The sequence below is a fragment of the Phyllostomus hastatus genome, unplaced genomic scaffold (assembly GCF_019186645.2).
Source record: "Phyllostomus hastatus isolate PE091 unplaced genomic scaffold, TTU_PhHast_1.1 phas_contig_17, whole genome shotgun sequence".
In the NCBI taxonomy this organism is placed as follows: domain Eukaryota; kingdom Metazoa; phylum Chordata; class Mammalia; order Chiroptera; family Phyllostomidae; genus Phyllostomus; species Phyllostomus hastatus.
Window position 1 is genome coordinate 38,884,292 of NW_025333664.1, and position 15,492 is coordinate 38,899,783.

General features: G+C 38.5%; 1 protein-coding gene across 4 annotated transcripts in view; it reads left to right on the plus strand.

The window, feature by feature from the left end:
• Positions 1 to 15,492, plus strand: part of DTD1 (D-aminoacyl-tRNA deacylase 1) — a 311,404-nt gene that overhangs the window by 240,363 nt on the left and 55,549 nt on the right. The window lies entirely within an intron of this gene.

The following is a 15,492-nucleotide window of genomic DNA, read 5'->3' on the forward strand; positions in this document are numbered from 1 at the left end:
CTTCCTCCCTCCCTCTTGGTTTTCTCCATGTGTCCTTTGTAGTTGTTGCTGAAAACCCTTCCCCCCACTATTCCCTTCCACCATCCCCTCTTACTGTTAGATTGTTCTTAATTTCAATGTATCTGCTTATATTTTTCTTGCTTGTTTGTTGATTATGTTTCAGTTAAAGGTGAGATCATATGGTATTTGTCCCTCACCACCTGGCTTATTTCACTTAGCATAATGCTCTCCAGTTCCATCCATGTTGTCCCAAAGGGTAGGAGCACCTTCTTTTTCTCTGCTGTGTAGTATTCCATCGTGTAAATGCACCATTAGTTTTTTGATCCACTCATTTACTGATGAGCACTTAGGTTGCTTCCAGCACTTGGCAATTGTAAACTGAGCTGCTATGAAAATTGGGGCACATAGATTCTTTGGGATTGGTGTTTCAGAGTTCTTAGGGTATAATCCCACCAGTGGATATTCCAGGTCAAAAGGCAGTTCCAGTTTTAGTTTTCTGAGGAAATTCCATAGTTTTCCACAGTGGCTGCACCAGTCTGCAGTCCCATCACCAGTGCACTAGGGTTCCCGTTAGTCCACATCCTCTCAAACACGTGTTTGTTGATTTGTTTATGATGACCATTCTCACTGGTATGAAGTGGTATCTTATTGTGGTTTTAATTTGCATCTCTCTGATGTCTAGTGATGCTGACCCTCCTTTAATATGTCTCTTGGCCCTCTGTATGTTCTCCTTGGAGAAGTGTCTGTTCAAGTCTTTTTTGCAGGTTTTAACTGGGTTGTTTGTCTTCCTGGAATGGAGTTGTGTGAGTTCTTTATATATTTTGGAGATTAAACCCTTGCCTGAGGTATCACTGGCAAACCTGTTTTCCCGTATAATTGGTTCCGTTTTCATTTTAATGCTGTTTTCTTTCGCCGTTCAGAAGCCTTTTAATTTGATAAAGTCCCATGTCTTTGTTCTTTCCTTTATGTCCCTTGCTCTAGAGGACACATCAGTGAAAATACTGCTGCGTGAAATAGCTGAGATTTTCCTGCCTATGTTCTTCTCTCGGACTTTAATGGTGTCATGACTTATATTTAAGTCTTTTATCCACCTTGAACTTATTTTTGTGTATAGTGTATGTTGGTGCTTGAGTTTCATTCTTTTGCATGTTGTTGTCCAGATCTCCCAACACCATTTGTTGCAGAGACTATTTTTACTCCATTTTATGTTGCTGCCCTCTTTGTCAAATATTAATTGACCATAGGGACTTGGGTTCATTTTGGGGCTCTCTGTTCTGTTCCATTGGCCTATCTGTCTGTTTATATGCCAGTACCAGGCTGTTTTGATTACAGTGGCCTTGTAATACAGTTTGATATCAAGTATCGTGATCCCGCCTACTTTGACTTTCTTTCTCAAAATTGAAGCAGCTATTCAGGGTCGTTTATGGTTCCATATAAATTTTTGAAATGTTTGTTCTACGTATCTGTGAAATATGCCATTGGTACTTTAGTAGGTATTTCACTGAATCTATAAATTCCTTTGCGTACTATGGACATCTTCATAATGTTAATTTTTCCAATCCATGAACATGGTATATGCTTCGATTTGTTTGTGTCTTCCTTCATCTCTTTCTTCAGTTTTCTGTAGTTTTCTGAGTACAGTTCTTTTACCTCCTTGGTAAGGTTTATTCCTAGGTATTTTATTTTTCTTCTTGCTATATCAAATGGAGTTTTTTCCTGATTTCTGTTTCTGATATTTCATTCTTGGTATACAAAAATGCCTTTCATTACTGGATATTGACTTTGTATCCCTCTGTTTTGCCAAATTCACTTCTTAGGTCGAGTAGTCTTTTGGTGAAGTCTATAGGATTTCCTATGTACACTATTATGTCATCTGCAAAGAATGACACTTTTGCTTCCTCCTTTCCAATTTGCATTCCCTTTATTTCATTTTCTTGTCTGACTGCTGTGGCTAGGACTTCCAATACTATGTTGAATAGGAGTAGTGAAAGTGGACATCCTTGTCTTGTTCCTGATATTAGTGGGAAAGTTTTAATTTTTGCCTATTGAGTATGATGTTGCCTATAGGTGTTTCATACATGGCCTTTATTAGATTGAGGAATCCTCCCTCAGTTCCCACTTTACTAAGTATGTCAATCATAAATGTGTGCTGTACCTTATCGAATGCTTTTTCCACATCTATTGATATGATCATGTGAGTTTTGTTTTTCATTTTGTTTATGTGATGTATTACATTTATTGATTTGTGAATGTTGTACCATCCTTGCATCCCTGATATGAATTGCGCCTGATCATGGTGTGCAGTCTTTTTAATGTATTGGTGGATGCACTTTGCCAATATTTTGTTGAGGATTTTAGCGTCTGTGTTCATCAGCGATATTGTCCTGAAATTTTCTTTCTTTGTTATGTTTTTAACTGGTTTTGGGATTGGGATGATTCTGGCTTCATAAAAAGAGTTTGGGAGTCTTCCCTCTGTTTGATTTTTTTTGAATAGTCTGAGAAGGATAGGGGTTAGCTCTTCCTTAAATGCTTTGTAAAATTCTCCTGTGAAACCAGTCTTGTCCAGGGCTTTTGTGTGTCAGGAATTTTTTGATTACTGCTTTGATTTTGTCAGCTCTTGTTGCTCTGTTTAGGGTTTCTGCTACTTCTTCTTTCAGTTTTGGAAGATTATATGTTTCTAGAAATTTGTCCATCTCACCTAGGTTTTCCAAGTTCTTGGCATATGGTTCTTCATAGTAATTTCTTACAATCCTTTGTATTTCTCCGTTCTTGGTTGTAATCTATCCTCTTTCATTTTTGATTGCATTTATTTGGGTCCTCTCCCTCTCTCTTTTTTTTTGATGAGTCTGCCTAAAGACTTGTTGATTTTGTTTATGTTTTCAAAGACCCAGCTCCTGGATTTATTGATCCTTCAATAAAACCATTCAAGTTCAGGAAGCACATAGAGCCGCATTCAAGATGAACCCAAGAGGCCAACCGCAATACATATTATAATTAAAACACCAAGTATTAAAGACAAAGAGAGAATCCTAAAAGTAGCCAGGGAGAAACAAGAAGTAACATGCAAAGGGGCTCTGATAAGGTTACTAGTTCATTTCTCAATAGAAACACTACAGTCCAGGAGAGAATGGTAAGAGACATACCAAGTAATAAAAACCAAATGTCTGCAACCAAGATTACTGTACCCAGTGAGGCTGTCAATTAAAATAGAAGGCAAAATAAGGATTTTCCCAGAGAAAAGAAGGCTGAGAGAATACATTTCCACCAAACCAGCTCTGCAATATTTACTGAAGGGGCTACTATAAAAAGAGAAAGGAAATGAGTAAAAGAGAGAGGAACACAGGTATAAAGGGGGTAAATGAACAAATACCTATCAATAATAATCTTAAATGTTAATGGATTAAATGCTCCAATCAAAAGACATAGAGTAGCTGAATGGATAACAAAACATAACCCACACATATGCTGCCTACAAGTGACCCACCTCAGAAAAAAAAAAAAAAGATCTATACAGACTGAAAGTGAAGGGTTGGAAATAAATATTCCAAACAAATGGACAGAAGAGAAAAGCTGGGGTAGCAATACTCATATCAGACAGGATAGACTTAAAAAACAGGGACCATAAAAAGAAACCCAGAAGGACTCTTCATAATACTCAAGGGAAGAATCCATGAAAAAGACAGACATTATAAACATATATGGAACCAACATAGGAGCACCCAAACACATAAAGAAAATCTTGGAGGACTTCAAGAAAGATATAGGCAAAAACACAGCTTTAATAGGAGATTTTAATATCCCACTGTCAAAAATGGATAGATCTTCCAAACAAAATATCAACAAGGATATTGTGGCACTGAACAGTGCCCTATATCAAATGGACTTAACTGAGAGCAAATAGAAGGAAGGAAATAACCAAGATCAGAGCAGAATTAAATGACATAGAGACTAAAAGGACAATTTGTAGGATCAATAAATCCAAGAGCTGGTTTGTTGAAAAGATAAACAATATCAACAAGCCTTTAAGCAGGCACATCAAGAAAAAAATAGAGAGAGGACACAAACACAATCAGAAATGAAAGAGAAGAGATTACAACTGAGAACACAGAAATACAAAGGATTGTAAGAAATTACTACAAAGAACTATATGCCAAGAACTTGGGAAGCCTAGGTGAAATGGACAAATTTCTAGTAAAATAAAATTTTCCAAAACTGAATGAAGAAGCAGAAAGCCTGAACAGATGAATACCAGCTGACGAAATTCAAGCAGTAATCAAAAAATTCCTGACACACAAAAGCCCTGGACCAGATGGTTTCACAGGAGAATTTTATAAAATATTTAATGAAGAGCTAACCCCACTCCTTTTCAGACTATTCCAAAAAAAATCCAAGAAGAGGGAAGACTCCCAAACTTTTTATGAAGCTAGCATCATCCTAATCCCTAAACCAAATAAAGACACACAAAGAAAGAAAACTACAGGCCAATAAAACTGATGAACACAGGTGCTAAAATTCTCAACAAAATATTGGCAAACTGCATCCACCAATACATTAAAAAGATCATGCACCATGACCCAGTGGGATTCATCCCAGGGATGCAAGTATGGCACAATACTCACAAATCAATAAACATTAGCATCACATAAACAAAAGGAAAGACAAGTCACATGATCATATTAATAGATGTGGAAAAAGCATTTGATAAGGTACAGAACCCATTTATGATAAAAGCACTCAGAAGAGTGGGAGAAGAAGGAGCATACCTCAGCATGACAAAGGCCATATCCGAGAAACCTACAGCCAATCTCATACTCAATGGGCAGAAACTAAAAGCCTTCCCATTAATATCAGGAACAAGACAAGGATGTCCTCTTTCACCACTCCTATTCAACATAGTATTGGAAGTCCTAGCCACAGCAGTCAGACAAGAAAATGAAATAAAGGGAATGCAAATTGGAAAGGAGGAAGCAAAAGTGTCATTCTTTGCAGATGACATAATAGTGTACATAGGAAATCCTATAGACTTCACCAAAAGACTACTCGACCTAAGAAGTGAATTTGGCAAAACAGAGGGATACAAAGTCAATATCCAGTAATGAAAGGCATTTTTGTATACCAAGAATGAAATATCAGAAACAGAAATCAGGAAAAAACTCCATTTGATATAGCAAGAAGAAAAATAAAATACCTAGGAATAAACCTTACCAAGGAGGTAAAAGAACTGTACTCAGAAAACTACAGAAAACTGAAGAAAGAGATGAAGGAAGACACAAACAAATCGAAGCATATACCATGTTCATGGATTGGAAAAATTAACATTATGAAGATGTCCATAGTACGCAAAGGAATTTATAGATTCAGTGAAATACCTACTAAAGTACCAATGGCATATTTCACAGACGTAGAACAAACATTTCAAAAATTTATATGGAACCATAAACGACCCTGAATAGCTGCTTCAATTTTGAGAAAGAAAGTCAAAGTAGGCGGGATCACGATACTTGATATCAAACTGTATTACAAGGCCACTGTAATCAAAACAGCCTGGTACTGGCATATAAACAGACAGATAGGCCAATGGAACAGAACAGAGAGCCCCAAAAATGAACCCAAGTCCCTATGGTCAATTAATATTTGACAAAGAGGGCAGCAACATAAAATGGAGTAAAAATAGTCTCTGCAACAAATGGTGTTGGGAGATCTGGACAACAACATGCAAAAGAATGAAACTCAAGCACCAACATACACTATACACAAAAATAAGTTCAAGGTGGATAAAAGACTTAAATATAAGTCATGACACCATTAAAGTCCGAGAGAAGAACATAGGCAGGAAAATCTCAGCTATTTCATGCAGCAGTATTTTCACTGATGTGTCCCCTAGAGCAAGGGACATAAAGGAAAGAATTAACAAATGGGACTTCATCAAAATGAAAAGCTTCTGCATGGCTAAAGAAAACAGTATTCAAATAAAAAAAGAACCAACCATATGGGAAAACAGGTTTGCCAGTGATACCTCAGGCAAGGGTTTAATCTCCAAAATATATAAAGAACTCACAGGACTCCATTCTAAGAACACAAGCATCCCAATTAAAAAATGGGCAAAGGACTTGAATAGACACTTCTCCAAGGAGGACATACAGAGGATCCGGAGACACATGAAAAGATGCTCAGTATTGCTAGCTCTCAGAAAGATGCAAATTAAAACCACAATGAGATAACCACCTCACATCGGTCAGAGTGGCCATGATAAACAAAGCAACAAACGACAGGTGTTGGAGAGATTGTGGAGAAAAGGGAACCCTAGTGCACTGTTGGTGGGATTGCACACTGGTACAACCACTATGGAAAACAGTATGAAATTTTCTCAGAAGACTAAAAATTGGTCTGACCCAGCAATTCCACTGCTAGGATAATATCCTAAGAACCCCAGAACAGCAATCCAAAAGAACCTATACACTCTGATGTTCATAGCAGAACAATTTACAATAGCCAAGTGCCGGAAGCAGCCTAGGTGTCCATTAGTAAATGAGTGGATCAAAAAACTAGGGTACATTTACATGATGGAATTCTATGCAGCAGAAAGAAGGAAGGAGGTCCTACCCTTTGGGGCAGCAAAGATGCAATTGGGAAGCATAGTGCTAAGCGAAATAAGCCAGGCAGTGAAAGACAAATTCTATATTATGTCATTATTAACAGGAACCTAAACAACAAAACAAACAAACAAGCAAAATGTAATGAAAGACACCAAAATTGAGAACAGGCTGACAATTACCAGAGGGGAGAGGGGAGGGAATTTCAGGGGAAAAGGGGAAGAGCTTGCTGGAAGAAGTATAAAGGACACATGAGAATAACAAAGGCGGTGTAAATGGGAGGGACATTGGGAGGGCGGGGGCTTGGGCTGGGTTGGGGGTAAAAGGCAGAAAACTGTACTTGAACAACAATTAAAATAAAAAAAGAAAACAAAAAATTCATAATATTTAAAAAAACTTTCACAGCTCTTAAATATATATATATATATATGGAGCCGTAAATGACCCCAGACATCTTCAGCAATTTTGAGAAAGAAGAACTAAGTAGGAGGGATCACAATACCTGACACCAAACAATATTACAAGGCCACTGTAATCAAAATAGCCTGGAACTTGCATAAGAACGGACACATAGACCAATGGAGCAGAATAGAGAGCCCAGAAATAAACCGAAGTGTTGATGGTCAATTAATACTTGACAATGGGGGCAGCAGTATAAACTGGCATAAAAATAGCCTCTTCAACCAGTGGTGTTTGGCGACCTGGACAGCTACATGCAAAAAATGAAACTTGATCACCAACTGGTATGTTCCCTAGAGCAAGGGACATAAGGAATGAACAAATGGGATCTCATCAAAATACAAAGAAATGCTAATGAAAATAGCATTAAAATGAAAAGAGAGCCAACTATATGGGGAAACATTTTTGTCAATGATACCTCATATAAGGGTTTGAGCTCCAAAATATATAAAGAACTCACATGACTGCACCCTAGGAAGACTAAAAACCCAATTCAAAAATGGGCAAAGGACTTGAATAGACAGTTCTCCAAGGAAGACATACAAAGGGTCTGGAGACATTTAAATAAACGCTCAGTGTTGCTAACCATTGGAGAGATACAAATTAAAACTACAGTGAGATACCACTACACACTGGTGAGAATGGTCATCATAAACAAAGCAACAAAGAACAGGTGTTGGAGAGGATGTGGAGAAAAGGAACCATAGTGCAGTGTTGGTGGGATTGCAGACTGCTGCAGCCACTATGGAAATCAATATGGAATTTCCTCAGAAAATTTAAAATGGATCTGCCTTTTGACATGGCAATTCCACTGCTGGGATTATATCCCAAGAACCTGAAACACCAATCCAAAAGAACATGTGCACCCCAATGTTCATAGCAGTACAATTTACAATAGCCAAGTGCTGGAAGCAACCTGAGTGCCCATCAGCAAACAAGTAGATCAAAAAAGTATGGTACATTTACACAATGGAATTCTATGCAGCAGAAAGAAAGAAGGAGCTCCTACCCTTTGGGACAGCATGGATGCAACTGGAAAGCATTATGCTAAGTGAAAAAGCCAGGTGGTGAGGGACAAATACCATATGATCTCACCTATAAGTGAAACCTAATGAACTAATCAAAGAAGGAAGCAAAATATAATGAGAGACTTGAAATTAAGAACAATGGGACAGTAACCAGAGAGGGTAGATGGGAGGGGATAATGGGGGAAAAGGGTAAAGGGTTTTTAGGAACAACTACAAAAGACACATGGACAAAACCAAGGTGGGGGTTGGAAGCAGGGGAAGAAGGTGGGGATGGTTGGGGTTGGTTGGAGTTGTGGGAAGAAAAGCAGACAACTGTATTTGAAGAACAATAAAACTTTAAAAATGGAAAAAAGTCACATGTAATTAAAATACTAAAGGTTAAAACAGAGAGAGAATCTTAAAAGCAGCAAGAAAAAAGCACCTAGTTACCTACAAGGGAGCTCCCATAAATGTGACTGTTGAACAGAAACTTTGCAGGCCAGAAGGATTGGCAAGAAATATTCAAAGTGATGAAAAGCAAGGACCTGCAATAGAGATTATTCTACCCAGCAAGGCTATCATTAAGAATCTTAAGTACATGTAAGGAACTTACCAGAGATGAAAAAACTGAAGGAGTTCATCACCACCAAAGCAGTGTTATATGAAATGTTAAAGGGTACTCTTGAAGAGGTAGAAGAAAAAAAGATAAAATATATGGATAATAAAAATCACAATAAATACATATATATCCCCAATTGAATCTAAAAAACATAAGTTAACAAGCAGAGGAGAAACAAACTCATAGATTATAGAAAACATTTTGTTGTTGGAGGGATGGGTGAAAATGGTGAAGGGATTAAGAAGTACAGATTTTTTGTTACAGAACAGTCATGTGGATTTGAAGTACAGCATTGGGAATATAGTCAATAATATTCTAATAATCATGTGTGGTGTCAGATGGATGAGATGTTGATAGGGATGATTACTTAGTAAGTTACTTGATATCTAATCTCTGGGGTGTACGCCTGAAACTAATACAATAATGTATATCACTGTAATTGAAAAATTTTTAAATGATTTAAAAAACAAAATAAACAAATTTATACTCTCTATCACTAATATAATGATTTCTTCATTTATTGATTTTTTCCTCAATTCCTTACAAAGATAATTATCAGTTTAATCCTTGTCAGTTTGATCAATGATGTATTATATTATTTATATTTACATTAATGTAATTTCTAGTAAAGTCAAACTCTTTTATTAGCTTATTAGCCACTTGCATTTATTTACATTTTAGAAAATCACTTGTGCATCTGGATTTGAGATCTGATTAAGTTTGTTTAATACATTCTTTTTTTTTAAGATTTTATTTATTTTTTTTAGAGAAGGGAGGGAGGGGGAGAGAGAGAGAGAGAGAGAGAGAGAGAGAGAGAGAGAGAGACATCAATGTGTGGTTGCTGGGGGTTCTGGCCTGCAACCCAGGAATGTACCCTGGCTGGGAATCGAACCTGGGACACTTTGGTTCCCAGCCCGCGCTCAATCCACTGAGCTACGCCAGCCAGGTGTTTAATGCATTCTTTGTGCTTTATATTTTCTACTTACCAATTAGTTTTCGAACTTGCATAACTCATTTTTAGTTTAATTTTTTGATTAATTTATTTTTATTGTATTTCTTTCCATTACCATTTAGTACCCTTATACCTCCTGACCACACCCTACAGTCACCACCCTGTTGTCCATGTCCATGAGTCCTATTTCCTTTTTTTTTCAATCTTCCACTCCACATCCTCCCCCTTTAGCTGTCATCCTGCTCTCTATCTATTAGTCTCTGTTTGGCTTGTTAGTTCAGTTTGTTCTTTAGATTCTACATATAAGTGAAATCATATGGTATTTGTCTTTCCCTAACTAGCTTATTTCATTTAGCATAATGTTCTCCAGCTCCATCTGTACTGTCAGAAAGTGTGTAATTTTCTTCTTTTTATGACTGAGTAGTATTCCATTGTGTAAATGCCCCTTAATTGTGTTTTATCCATTCGCCTATTAATGGACACTTGGGCAGCTTCCGTATCTTGGTGATTATAAATAATGCTGCAATGAACATAGGGGTGCTTATATTCCTTTGAATTAGTGTTTGGGGTTCCTTCTGATAAATTCTCAGTAGTGAGATGGCTGGTTCAAAAGGCAGACCCAATTTTAATTTTTTTGAGATACCTCCATTCTGCTTTCCACAGCGGCTGCACCAATCTGCATTTCCACCAACAGTGCAAAAGGGTCCTCCTTTCTCCACATCCTTGCCAACACTTGTTTATTGATTTATTGATGATAGCCATTTTGACCAGTGTGAGATGATATCTCATTGTGGTTTTAATTAGCATTTCTCTGACAATTGGTGACATTGGGCATCTTTTCATATGTGTATTGGCCATCTGTATGTCCTCTTTGCATACGTGTCTATTCAGGTCCTTTGCCCATTTTTTAATTGGATTGCTTTTTTTATGTGGAATTTCTCTTTATAAATTTTGGATATTAACCCCTTAAAAGATATTAAAGATACTAACCCCAAGCTCCCTCTGCTGGGCTTGGGTTTGTGCAGAAAGAACCAGGGTGCACAGGAGGGCTAGCTTTTATCTGTACTAGGTCCAGTGGGTCTGCTTCTGCCTGCAGGCTTTCTGTGTGTTTAATCAGAGTGAATGCCTTCCAGCTGTATTCCTTAGCAGCAGGATAAGCACCATGGAGGGAGGGCAGAGTAATTCCTGCAGGTGGGGCCATTGCTGCACCTCAGGCTGATCCCTCTTGGACGGGAATTATCTGCCTGAGGAAGATGGCCTCTGAAGAATGACTCAGTACAGGGATCTTGGCAGCTGTACCTTCAGTTCACTCCCCAAAGCCACCAGCCCCAGACTGTCTTCAGTTGTCTTGAGTCCACTCTGCCCTCTCTCTGCCAGAGCCCAGGGTAAATGGCTGCAAATGGAATTTTGTGCATTGGCCCTTCTAAGAGGTTCTCTGTGTCTCCAGCTACCTGTCCCTGGTGGGCAGAAACCCTGCTGCTTTCACAGCCATATGTTATTTAAGTTCCTTTTCTGGCTCTGGTGCTGTAGGCTGGGGAGCTTGGCATTTAGATCCTAAAATTCTCAGGGGGAACCCAATAGCAGCTGAAATATCCCTCTGGCACTCCACCTGCTGCCCATGAAAGCCCCGCTAGTCCTCTCATGCCTCCTTCACACTCCCTGCCAGTCTCATTGTGGTGATGTGGCTTCTTCCATCTGTGCATGGTTACAAGGTTTCTCTCCAGCTAGTGTTCAGTTGGTTATTCTGGATGATTTTTCTATCGTTGTAATTCCAGTTTGGTCCTGAGAGGAGGTTAGTGTAGCTTCCACCTACTCCTCCACCATATTGGGTCCTCCGTATTTGTATAACTCATTTTACTGCTTACACTACTTAACACAAATTCCTTTGTTACTCTCCTCTCAAGAGGCTGGAGTTCTGTGAGTAATTTATTTACAAATTTATTTTTAAGGATGGGAATGGCCACAGTACTTTCCGAATACTTGCATTTGGGGGAATGCCCTGCTTAATAGGGAATGTTTTGGTTGCATCTCTTAACTCTAAGACTGCAGACATCATCTTGGTGGTTGGTTGACTTTCTTCCTTCTTTCTGTCTGCCCTCTGTCATCAAGCATTCATTTATTCATTTGTTCATTCATCCAACACACATCTATGTGGTTTGTTTTTTTTTAAGATTTCATTTATTTATTTTAAGAAAGGGAAGGGAGGGAGATAGAGAGATAGAGAGAAACATCAATGTGTGGTTGTTGGGGGTCACGGCCTGCAACCCAGGCATGTACCTTGACTGGGAATCGAACCTGCGACACTTTGGTTCGAAGCCTGCACTCGATCCACTGAGCTACGCCAGCCGGGGCTTGGGTTGTGTTTTATTGTGTCCTGATCCTCTGCTGGCATTTAGTCATATGGAAGAGAAGATGGCTGCCCTCTGAGTGGGTTTCTTTTCTTGAATTTCCCTGATGGTTGGTCCTTGCAGGCTATACTCAAGCCTTTTGTTAGAATATGGATATCTTTCTGTAAAATGTCTTTGCTTATTGCTTTTGCTGTATCTGCTCTGGTCTTTTCTTTTGCAGTTCCTGTTCTACAGGTAACTTCCAACTCTCTGCTCTTTTTTGCTTACTATCTTTTACTCCAAATATTGGAAGAATTATATGAACTGTTTATTCTATAGTATTGGATATGTTATTAAATACATTTATTGTATGAGTTTTTCTTTCTTAAACTTTAAGTTATTTATTAAGGTAAATATACAGTCAAAAATCATATAATATCTAAAGGATTGTCATGAAAACAACCCCCTGATGTCTGTTTCTCCCCATCTCTGTCCTTTTCCCCACAAGCAAGGATCTTTGACATATTTTAAGCTATTTTGTTGGATACTTTATATTCTATCCCTGAATAATAAACTTTACAGTTTCTTGATGTATTAAATTCTGACATTATTAATTCATGCTTCTGTACAGATGAGGACTTAGCACTATTCACTCCCAATTTTCTCCCTGTTTCTAGCATTATGATATCGTTTTTTTAAATATTTTATTTATTTATTTTTAGAAAGAGGGCAAGGGAGGGAGAAAGAGAGGGAGAGAAACACTGATGTATGAGAGAAACATCAGTCAATTGCCTCTCAAACATGCCTCAACTGGGGACTGGGCCCACAACCCAGGCAAGTGTGCTGACTGGGAATCAAACCAGAAAACTTTCCCTTTGCAGGATGTCACCCAACCAACTAAACCACAGCAGTGATACCATTATTTTAATTAAATCAGTAAAATGTATTTATATTATTTTGAGTCTATGACTTTTAGTTACCACCGAGCTAAGTTGTACCCTGTGATTTTTGTTTTTGTTGTTCAGCCTTTTGCTTTTCTGGGAGTGTGTACTACTCTTTCTTTTCTTCTTGAAATCTTGCTAAAGTATTGTGTTTACACCTCCTGCCCCAAACCTCTGTTTCCCAGGCATTTTTTCTAGAGGCCTTTTCTGTGGGAGCTCAGCCTCTAGGGTGTTACCCCATCCCTTTGTGGGTAGGTCACTTCCCTGGCTTCCAAGCATCTTGCTTAAGCCTGGCCTTGATTTCCCTCCCAGGTCATGTCCATGTTTTTCTTGGTCCTATGTCTTCCTCTTTTCTGGATTATTATTGTTTTGCACAATAATTCTTCATTGCTCCAAATCTACTCTATTGGCATTTGTACAGCATAAAGACCAAGTGGGCAGAGTAAAGATCCAACTCCTCCTTTTTGACTTTTGCAAATTAAAGAAACATTTTAAATCATTTAAAGAACACTATTAGTTTAAAACATCTATGAACAATTTTCTGTTACTGATTATGCATTGAAATACAAAAATTGTTTTTGGGGCCCCTTAAATTTTGCTACAGCTAATGATTATTAACCAGACATGTGCCAACAGTGTGATAGATGATGACCTAAGTCTAACATAGTTGTTGACTAAACAGTTGCCTTCAAGTAGCTTATGGCCTACAAAACAATAAATGCACACAGGTTTGCAGAAAGAGAGGAGAAACCATTTATTTGGTGCATGGAGTGGAAGAAGGCTAGTCTCTGGCCTTTCAAATGCCATGGGTCATTGCTTGGCTTTTAGTGGAGGGGAAATGGTTACTTCTCTCCCATAACTTCTCTCTCCCATAACTTCTCTCCCAGTTAGCCCCCATCAAAGGAAAAGCCCAGGCTACAGGTGTGATGAAAGTTGGGAAATGTTAGAAATGGAGTCAATACCTTGTTCTCCAATACAGTTAGGAAATGGAGTGCAACATAATAAAAAACCTGGCTGCTAGAACAGGTGGTTTGCCATAGATAGGGGTGACCAGTTTTCATAGAGTTAGCATGCATAATAAAAAGATCACAGGATTGTACTCAAACTTGCTCAATCATCTCTTCATGTTGCAGCATCTTTCAGTGCCTTGAGTGGGGGTAATCCTGAATATCACCATTGCCCTCCAGTGTCCAGACATGTAAACCAGAGTAGATTCTGGTTAAGAGAGGACCAGATAACAAACACATTACACATAATGAATTATCACATTAAAATGTGGCTTTTTTCAAATCATTAAAATGCTTCTGGTTTGGGATGCCCAAAGTAATAGAATTTAGGTTTAGGCAGTTAATTTAGGAGGTCTTCCCAAGAAGTGCAGTGAGGAGTGGAAGTGAGACAGGGAGGGGGAAAGCCTGTAAAGGGTGGATTGATGATCCCTGGGTACCCTCTGGGGGACTGGATAGAACATATTCCAGAGTTGGTGCCATGAAGGGTGAGGAAGCTAGGACTTTGAACCCTGGAACTATCATTTTCAGTGACTGAAATCACTTCTAGAGGCATTAACTTTCTGATACTTCCGGCCTGCCTTGCATTCAGGCCTAGCACCTTCCCATGGATTGGTGGTATCCTCAGGCAGAGAGGTACAGGTGCTCCAGGTCAGAAGTCGCGGGTTTGCAGGCTGTTGTCCAGACACTGCAGGTGACTTCTGGGCTGGGGTCCATGTGAGGCCTGACAGCATCTGCTGCAGGGGGATAACCTGAAAGATTTTAGGGCAGTTGCACTGATAGATAAACACACTTGTGAGCTGACTTCAAACCACTCAGCATGTCCTTCAATGGCCTAAAATAAACCACTTCTGGGGCCTAAAGGCTGGAGTTGTGCTAGTGTGTGCTGTACAGTGAGTAGAACAAAGGAGACTTAGCTAAGTAATAACAATGGGAAAGGCACCTGAACTCCCCACTCCTACCCCTCTAAGTTTTGCACGCATAAGAGAGTTTTTATAAACAATGGGGAATTAGAAAATAAAATGAGCTTGCATGATTTCAGATGGGAACAGATGCTTGCCTGGTTGATTTTTTAAAATTCCCACAAAAACCTCAAGCAGAGTTAATAATGTATGAAAATTAGGTACCATGTGTGCACTTGGCTTCATAATGTTTTTATTAAGCAGAGAGTTGATTTAAAATAACACAATGTAACAGTTGATATAATAGTAGGTCCTGTGGTATGTATGGAAACATCCTCTTTGAATGTTCTATCAGGTTTTCCATTACAAGGATATTTTTAAAATGCTTTTAGGATTATCACATAATATGAAATTAAATCATATTACAATTTGATAAACTGCCCAAACGCAAATTACAATTGCTTTTTAAAAAAAGGTTTAATCAACTAGAAATAACTATGTAAGTAGGTTTCTATAGATTGCTTAAAACTCCACAGTAGATTCACATTTCTATCTCAGATTTTTTCCAGTATCATTTGCTGATTGGAATTTGCCTTCTCTTCTTTACCCTTTCCATCCTCTGCCACTCTGGCCTTTAAGTAGCAGAAAGACACAGGGAGAAAAAAAGGTCATGGACTCATGAGTTTCC